The sequence below is a fragment of the Lissotriton vulgaris genome, unplaced genomic scaffold (assembly GCF_964263255.1).
Source record: "Lissotriton vulgaris unplaced genomic scaffold, aLisVul1.2 SCAFFOLD_1827, whole genome shotgun sequence".
Lineage (NCBI taxonomy): Eukaryota > Metazoa > Chordata > Amphibia > Caudata > Salamandridae > Lissotriton > Lissotriton vulgaris.
Window position 1 is genome coordinate 154,972 of NW_028243189.1, and position 9,800 is coordinate 164,771.

The following is a 9,800-nucleotide window of genomic DNA, read 5'->3' on the forward strand; positions in this document are numbered from 1 at the left end:
CCATCAAAGAAATGTGTGTAATTGAAATACCACGGCTTTGAAAGGAGGAAGTATAGAATGGCCAGCACAGTTCTCTGGCATAATGTGGTGCAGGTTTTGTCCTCCATCTTACATTTTGTTTTAATATTATTTGTGAATAATGGATAGGTTGGTACAAGGTAACAAAACAAACCACAATTTCACAAATAGCATGGGCCCTAACACTGAAGGTGCTCAAAGACAGCATTCAAAATTAGATGAAATGAGGTAACCCATATGCTGCAGACTACCTCTAAAAACTGATGGTCCTGCAAGCTTTCAGATGTGTAAGCCGCTCTCTTGTAGTAGTAGTAGTTTCAAAATCTTCATGGCATCTTGCACAACACATATTTCCTGCGGATATTTTGAAAGTGACTGTGGCTGTCCAAGTCCACTTTGAATAAGTTGAAAGAGGCTCCCCAAAGCTGATGCACTATGTTCTACATGTGCTCTAGTTAACTGTGATTTTCTGAACTGGCAGCTGCCTCTTCTGATCTTGAACTTCCTGGAGTTCCTGGACTTCAGGCACTCTAAAAGCAAGTACTTCCAGCAAGGAGGTAGCTGCCCCACACGGTGTTGGTCGAACCTCTCTGTGAGTCAGGTTAAGACTCACAGAGAGTCAAATGCCAGAATAAGAGTAACTCAAGCAGAGGAGGACTAATCCTTCCAGTGTTCCTCCAACAGGCAGGGTTGCTTCTATCTGTCAGGTGTCAATGTCTTTCTCCCGCTTCTAACTGACTAGTTCTGAAGTGCCAGTAGGCCTGATGGTATGGCTTTTTTATAAGAAGGATTTGTTTATTATTGTTAGGTTATCTCAGTGCAAGCACTAACAAGTTCCTTTGGTCTATTTTCCCCTTTTACCTGCAGTGTGATGTGGTTCCTGTTTCAAAAGTATGTACAGTGTTACAATGAGTCTCTTAGAACTCTTTTCAAATAAATATCTTCAATGGCTTCAGGCTTCCATGAGAAACTCTTCTACCATCCAGGTCCAACTACCACTAACCTGTTCAGATGAGTCTACTTTAAAGGCATTTCAGCTTCTGGTGGCTTTTCCACATGATGCTCCACAGAGTAGTGGAGATAGAGTCTGGAATAAATCCCTCCTTGAAAAGATGATGGCACAGGTTTTCACTAGCACGCCTTTTCATTCCTTCCTCCTGGGCATTGTGAGTGTTCCCATTAAATTCCAAGGTTCTGGACAATATGGGCAGTGTTGCTAGGAGTCTTGAACAGATGTGAAAACCTTCGGTCAGAAGTGCCAAAACAAAGTCAATAATCTAATGACTTATTGCAGATGTTAATATGAGATTGTCATTTATTTATTTTTAACCTACTGAAACAGGAGTAATGCAACACAACTGTCAGGGGTCAAGAAAGCACTTTAAGATGTATGACACATATTATGAAGTATGGAAACATGTATCATACTCCACAATTTCTACCTGACACAAAGGGAACATGCAGGGTGAACTGTTTGTTTAATGCTGCCTTACAAAGTAAGCTATTGATATCTTTTTGATATCTTACTCATTTCCAATTGAAGCATGAGGCTCTGTGAAACAGTCAAACTAATGTTACAAGGGGTTACATTTCAAGAGCAAGGCACTCAGATAAAAAAGCAAATAATGCATGTTTGGGAGTTGTTTAGTGGACCTCTGTCCACACTAGATGCCAATATTATATAGGTTCAAAACGAAGAAACGTAGTGAGAAATACACTAGGCGGATGGGTGTCTTCCACCCTTATCCTTTCTCTCTTCCCCCTTTTTGATATTTTCTTTGCATTTCAGCATTTCTTTCCTTAGATCTGCTATTTGTATCCTGCTACATTCTTCACTACTTATCACCAGCTTCCTGGTCTATGTCTGGTGTAATATATTCATATTACACCAGACATATAGAGTTGTGTGTAGAAATTAAGGGGGCTACCTAAAGACACAGAAAGAAGCCCACCATGACCATCGCATTTAAGCATATAGCGAAATCTCTGAAGTTAAAAGTACTTCTTTCCCAATATATCAAACGCAACAAGTGTGTGGATAGAAATCATTAGTGTGGATGCGATTTTGATTAGTCTTAGTTCTCTGGACTAGTGAAAGGGAGTTAAGTCCATTTTGAAATGCAATATCTCTCAATGGTGTGCAATATGATCCAGAAGCTGACAATGCAATGTGTTTCTCTAGTGTTCTACATAATTGTAGAAAGAGTGGTTTTACAAATCAATGAAAATGTATTTTTTGAACGGAATGCACTGACCAAGTGATATTTGATTCATACATTTATTTTAATATTCACTGCAACTGTATCCATTTTAAAAATGTCAAATCCTAATATCACGATAGAGCTTGAGTGCATAGTTTTAAGGCTCTTTGATTGAAGAGATGTTGGTTGAATGCAGATGCTGTACAACATGCCTTAATAGACAAAGGCTTTTATTTGCAGTATTCCATGTCGTTTCCCTTAATACAAACTGCCTGAGCTACTTTCCCTGCTTTTGTTCCTTGTCTTTTACCTGGCACTTCCCATCATATCTCTGTCCTTGACTCTCTTCATGACCCTGTACTTGTTTTCCATATTCTTGACCCTTTTGCTTGTCCTCTGCTTGGTCCTCTGCTAGTTTTTCTCTATAGCCTTGCCACTGGTCTTGTGCTTTGCCACTTTCTTCTTCTTTTTCTTCAGCTTTTCCCTGACCATATTCCTGGCCATTTCCCTAGTCTTTTCCCTGATCTTTTCCCTGACCTTTTCCTTGGTCTTTTCCTTGGTCCTTCCCCTGGTCTTTTCCAAAATCTTTTCCATGACCACATCCCTGGTCTTTTGGCTGGTCTTTTCCCTGACCATATCCCTGGCCTTTTCCTTGGTCCTGTGCTTCACCTTTTCCCTGTTCTACTCCGAAGAATGTCCCTTGAGCTCCTTGTTTCCCATACTCCTGGCCATGGCCTTTGCCTGCTTCTTGGTCTTTTCCCTTTCCAGGACTGATTCCCTGTCCTTGCTGCTGGCCATAGCCTTTGTCCTGTGGTTTGTCTTGTGCTTGGTCTTGCTTTTGTCCATATTGGTCTTTTTGAACTCCGCATGTTTCTTCACTTTCGTTTCCCTAGTGAGAAAAGAAAGAGAACAAGATGGAGAGATGGTCGGTGTTTGGTTCACTAAAATTAATCAGCATCTGTTTCATATTAAGCACAGCTATTTAACAAACAGAAGAATCTACATTACACATGCACAACACACACAATCAACACATTTCCCCTGTGATCAGTGAAGCGAAAACATGCACAATACTGAACCTATGAAGAACAAGGATATCCGTCTCATTTGAGCCACCACAATTTCTGTATATTTCAGCAGTTTCAGAGCAAGGATTCTCAGATCCTTAGTCAAAATGATATTTTCATATTTTTGGCCTCCCTTTCTTGTAGCAAAAATTCTATCTGGATGCCTCTTTGTATAAATTAGTATTCTCATGTGGCATCTGGTAGTGGCACACTAAGGCAGCTGACCCAATTTGCCTTAATGCAGCACTGGCCCTGATTTTGTAAGGGAACAGCATGTAAGAAAATACAATTATCACAGATCTACTTGTAGTGTATGTTATCACTTAAATTACATGAAAAGTTTAGCTTTTTTGTTTTCAAGTTTTTTAAAAATGTCATACTCCCATAAAGAGATTACATCGTTTTTAGTAGAGCAACTATTTCCACCTTTTGTAACACCGAAAATGTCTCTGTTATTTGTACATTTCGATTTATCTAGAAACTAAGGGTAATAGAGTTTCCTGTATATATATCTCCATTGGAAGAATATTATTAATTCTACTTAAACTACTAAAGGTGCAAGAGTTGTTAAAAAAAATTATTGACGTTAAGATTGGTGGAAACTTGTGATTGTTTGGGAATTCACTAAGTTTATTAGGAATACACACGCAACTTCTTGTCTTGACAGACTGAGGTTCATGTAAATAATGATAGAAGATATATGTGATTTCTTGTATACGAACATGAGAAGGAAGTTCTGTATCCTTTTCATATGTACAGTATACAGTTGCACACATTTGTTTTTGTCTTTTCGGAATATATTTTTCACCTGTGAGAAGCCCTTTTAGCTACACCCCTGCCATTTTCTGCCATATTCCCCTCTTCTTATTCCCAGTTTCAGCTTCTCTGCTATGACGGAGCAGCTTGCCCCCCCCCCCCCCTGTCTCAAAATTTGAAAAATAAAACAGGCTTATCATCGTTTATTTTTCTGATTCTATGGGTGGGCGAGTCTTGGGGTTGGGGCCATAGCAGGGGCAGTAAAGAGAGGGAGTGGTGGGGACTGTGATCAATGCATAATGGTTGTGCTGGCCATATCAGGCAGGCGAAACCGGCAAAGCGCACTGAGCTGATTCGAAACCAGCTGCGATGCCAGGTTGGAGACAACAAAGCACAGGCTACCAGTCTCAATGGTAGTGCAAATGTACGCTGCTCAGTGCAATCCTGACACTGCTTTCAAGCATGAGACCAGCATCAGGATTGGCCACAGGGTAGTCTGGGAGCCTGTGCTGCAGAGAGGGCACATAGCAGAATAGTGTGAGCAGCAGGTAAGTATGTTCTTTTTACCCTATTTTTAAAAAAAATTCTTCATTGTTATCCATCAGCCCCCCCTCCCTACACCCGCCTGCCACTCCACCCGCACATCAGCCATTACTGCCTATTCCCATCCTGGAATGTATTTACTGCTGCTTTTGAAAATCAATGACCTTTGTGAATTGCCACAATGAAGTACCTTTGTGAATGCTCCCAGTCTTTTAAGGCTTTCCCAATCTGCATTTCTACAACTCATTCTAGATTTACTCACTTGGAAAAGTATGTGTGCATACATTTTTTATGCCTATGAAACCAGTTCGTGAATTACAAACATGACTGTACACATACAATTGCTGCTTTTATGTTTAAAGTGCACTTACATATTCAAATAGGTTTGTAAATTAGACCCTGTGTATACCCTTAGAGAGAGTTTTAATTTCTGTTATGTTGTGTTCCAGTTTTGGGAATTTATAAAGTGCTCCAATTTGCTTAAATCAGCTATGATGGCTTCTGTAGGATCTGCACTAGTGTTTTATTTGGTCATTCTGTTTCCTGAAGATTATTGATGTGGGGTGAGCAATACTGGCTGATGGGGATGAACAATACTGGGTTAAGTATTGCCAATACTGTTTAATAGTAGAAAAGTAATACTGGCTGAGAGGGATATGCAATACTGGCGAAAGCATTACCAATCCTCACAGATGGTGAATAATACAATACTAGCAGATGTAGTATTGGTTTGAATAACAGCTTTATCAGTAATCTATGAGCCATTTGATGAAGTGCAGTTACTGTGCCACATATCAAACCTCATAATGAGATCCTTAAAGTATTTTTCTATTGCGCTAAAGCCATGGTTCTTGTCTTGAAAAAGGGTGTAAAATTCACAAGTGCTGGCTTAGCTTGTGTTTTTAAGAAAAATCAGATATAATATTTACATTTTAGAAATTGTGTGTTTAATGTAAACTCCAGATATTTGCCTATTGCCTCAACAGTTAACACTATCACTGCTGCAGCAATTCCCCCTCTGTGCTGAAAGTCCTTGGAATCCATTGTTCATGACGAGCTCAGCTCGTCATAAGCACACGACCAGTGTACTGCATGACGAGCTGAGCTCGTCATGAGCATCGAAGGGGTTAAAGATAGGTTCACTGTTATTCTAACTCCAAAGATTCATAAGTGAATACTGTAGACAATTTAGAGCTCTCCTAAAAACCCTGCGAGGTCAAGTTCGGGCAATAGAAATGAAGGAGAATAAAAAATGCTGTGGAAGGAAAATAAGACAAATACAAATAAACGCTTAAGAAACCACCTGGAGGCATCTATAGTGTGAATGGGAAGCTATTTTGGTCAATAGTTGGACAACCTACAGAAATGCAACTGATCATTACATATCATATGAGAAGTCCAAAACATATACTAACAGTCTCTATGCCATATTGGTATTCCAATCGGTCTTAAAATCAGAAACGGATCTTTTGAGTACATTGCTACTAAATGTATTCTTAACAGTTCTGAAATCAGCCATGCTCCTCACTCATGCGAAGGGGCATTAATATGTCTGCTATACAAAGAAGTGTGAGCTGGTGATCCCAAAAACTACAATCTCATTGCCCTCCTCACCGTGGAGGGAAAGCTTTTGGAAAATTTCTAATAAACAATCTGCGTGCCTAGCTGAAAATCAGAACTTACTCCCTCTCAATAAATCTGGATTCTGGCCTAGATGCTGTACTCCAGACAATATTGATGCAATTACTTAATTTGTGGATAGTAAATTAAACCACAGGAATTTACAGAATAAATTAGTAAAATTGGCAATTGATCACTCATTATTTCACTTTTTGATATCCTTACATGAGGGAACCTGGCTTACAAGGCAGCTCATTGTGAGGCCACCCCCTCTGAAAATTATAACATACAATTGGTTAAAATATGATGCAGTTTAGCTGCCCCCCCTATTTTTTTCCTTATGTATATCAGATATAAACCAATATCTTGATAATACATATGGTCTTTCTCAGTAACTTGCACATATGTCTATCACCTATTTGACTTATACAGATGATACTATCAGCTTTTTTAAAACTCCTGCAGGACTCCAATCTAAACTATTACATCTACAGAATGACAGCCTAGATGATGGTCTAAAAGTGAGCATGGTGAAGACCAAAATCATGCAAGGGCTATTCTAAATTTTGTCTGTGATTTATTTTGCCACTTAGGATAACCCACTAAAACAACAACTCTTATTGCAACTCAGATAACCTATCAGTTCTAAAACCAGATTTATCATTGTGGCTGCGGACAAGATCATTGCATACAATAACCTTCCTTCACTAACAGATCTCACAAAGATTCCTCAGTCAGAGTGTAGGGACTTGATTGAAAACCTTCATGACTAATAGCAGACAGGAGGACCTCAACATTTGCAATCATATATAAATGTAGATTAATATATCAAAACTGATACCGATTGGCAGCTTGAGGGGACATGAAAGAAACAGTGCTCAAAAGACAATCATAATCCAATCAATTTATTGGGAAATTGTCCAAATGTTTGGTCTTTACCTACTTCATCTACAATTAAAAGCGTGATATCATAGAATAATCTATTTGTGGAATCATGTGCTTACTACTTATTCGTATATTTTAATGTTAATTGCCTGGATTGTTGGTCATTATTTATTTACTAAAACTGTTATTGTTGTTAAGGTCATCTTGAATTCTCATCTTTATGTTTTTATTATTGTAAATGAAATATGTTTTTCAACACAATGCATTTGAAATTAAGTTATTCACAAGCTCAGCCACTCAAATCAATCTGACTTTGCATGCCATTGTGGATAGCTCTGTGAAAGTTTTAAAGGGCACTGGGCACTTGGATGTCAACTGCTTTATATGTCATCTACCTCAGGCCAGGTCACACCCAGCTTAAAGATAGCTTGTCATTACCACAGAGAGTCAGCAGAATTAACAAATTCCCAATTGTAAAATAGGGGAAACTCTATTGGTGTTTGTGTTAGGTTACAGCCATTCTAAACTGAATAGATGAATTTTGTACTCGTTTTATGGGTTTTTGCTCCATCTGGACAATACAATTGGTAATTGGTAAATTGAATAAAAAAGAATTAACATTTATATTTTAATACCTAGCACACATGTTATGTAAAAGATTTGATGGATTTGGCTGTGATAGCCTTGGCAGTATCAAGCATTGCATGTATTCTGCTTAATTATATTTACTAACAAGCAAACAGTTTTGAAAACACTTTACATGCATTTTTTCTGAGGGCTCCTATACAAACGGATACAAAGGGATTAATGTATATATCTAGTGATGCAATTGTAAAGGATGATTTGATAATTCTGCCAAGATTGCTTCACAAGGAAGTTATTTGAGGGTGGCATATTATGGAATTAATTAACTATTTAGCAGTGAAGAGAGTACTAACTGATAAGTCTGAACCTGCAAGAAGGGAAGGAACATGACTTCAAAGCAAATAAATGACATAAATAAAAAACAAAGGCCTAATAATTGATAGGTTCTCAAAATCTGTGCTGATATTCTTTCAACTCAAAGAATGGGGGTTTGGGGGACATTGAAAAAATCAGCTGTGGTCACTGATCTTCTGGATTCCCATTTATGGTGACCACCATCTTCCAAGTCATTACGGATACTGATGCCTGTTCACAAACTATGTTTTGTAGTATGTTTGATAGAGCTACTATGGTACTACTCACACACTACAAAATCCTAATAAATTACCTACAGGTGAAGACCTGCACCTCTGGCTCTCTGAATTTTGCTATGCAGTGGTCCCTGCCAATGAAGCAGAAATCTCTGAACATGGGAAGTGGTTGACAAATGGGGAATATCTGCTCCTCAACAGGAGTGTTTTTAGAAAAAATTAAAGAATGATTTAAGCAGATACATGCTAAGACAAACACAAACCCACAGAAGAGTAAGACCATTACCTTTTAACAAACTTCACTACTAAACGTAGTAAACCACAAAAGACCCGAAAGCAGGTTGGTTATATATTTCAACCCAACCTTGGGTAAGTCTAGTAACCTCAAATCACCAATCACTGGTGCTGTAACACACTCCATAGAAACCAAAGGAGGCAGGGTATTAAAAAAAGTGACCCATGGCAAATAATGTTAAACTCATTAACTTATTTACATTTGTTAATTATATACATAACTTAGTGCTAAAAATATGCCAAATTGATTATGTAAAGTCCTAGAATGTTGTCATTACCTTATTAAAAGCATTGTTATTCAATATCTTAAATATTTTCAAAAATGTAAATTCTGGTTAGGGTAGGAGTTTTTATTTTGGTGAAAACAAATAGTTACAAAATGAATATATATTAATATATTTAAATGATTCGATGAAAATGAATTTGGTTGAGGTAATATGCTGTAACATTATATTTATCTATTTATACATTATTATTTGTAATAATTGTGTGTTTGTAGTTTGCATTTAAAGATTTTTTAAATCTTTTTTAATTAATAACCTTCAATAATATTCCCTTCCTTTCATCAAAGAGATCTCCGCCCCAGGGACAGAGAGCTCTAAATAGATATGGAACATTATTAGTAGAAACGTACACTCTCTGATCTCAGAGGGTGGAGACATTCAATTCTATATTTAGGTGTAAGTCTGCAGTTGAAAGTGATGTCAAAATCTAATCTCCTTTTGCATTATATTACAAATTGTATGAAGAAGGTAAAATGGCATCCTTTGAATCTTTTCGAATTTTCATGAAATTAATTCTGCTACCAAATTTGAAATCTTAGAAATTATACTATACAATGTCTTACCTGCTTCTGCATTTGTGCTGTAAATTAAAAAGACAATGTCAGATTGAATTAATATGTGGAACTGATGCTCGGTTTTTAACAAAAATTATATTTTTGAAACATGTATACAAAATGATGGTTTTCTTCTGCCAATAGACATTGGTACATCTGCTGGATGATGATACTGTTTCTATTGAGCTATTTATTTTAATTAATGCATAAAGATTTCTGTTTTAATCAAGAACAGTAAATGTACTTTAGGACTAGGGATACATAAAGTTTATAAAATCGTTTTTTTGACATCCGTGAAATGTTTTTCATATAAATACATCCTTTGACTTACACTGCCATTAAACATGGGGGTTCTAGATGCTCTGTATGTTTCCACACTTCGTTATACATATGGATAGTTGGG

At 37.4% G+C, this 9,800-nt stretch overlaps 1 pseudogene; it reads right to left on the reverse strand.

The window, feature by feature from the left end:
- Positions 1–2,280: 2,280 nt before the first annotated feature.
- LOC147668679 (uncharacterized) lies at positions 2,281–9,418 on the reverse strand (annotated as a pseudogene).
- Positions 9,419–9,800: the final 382 nt, after the last annotated feature.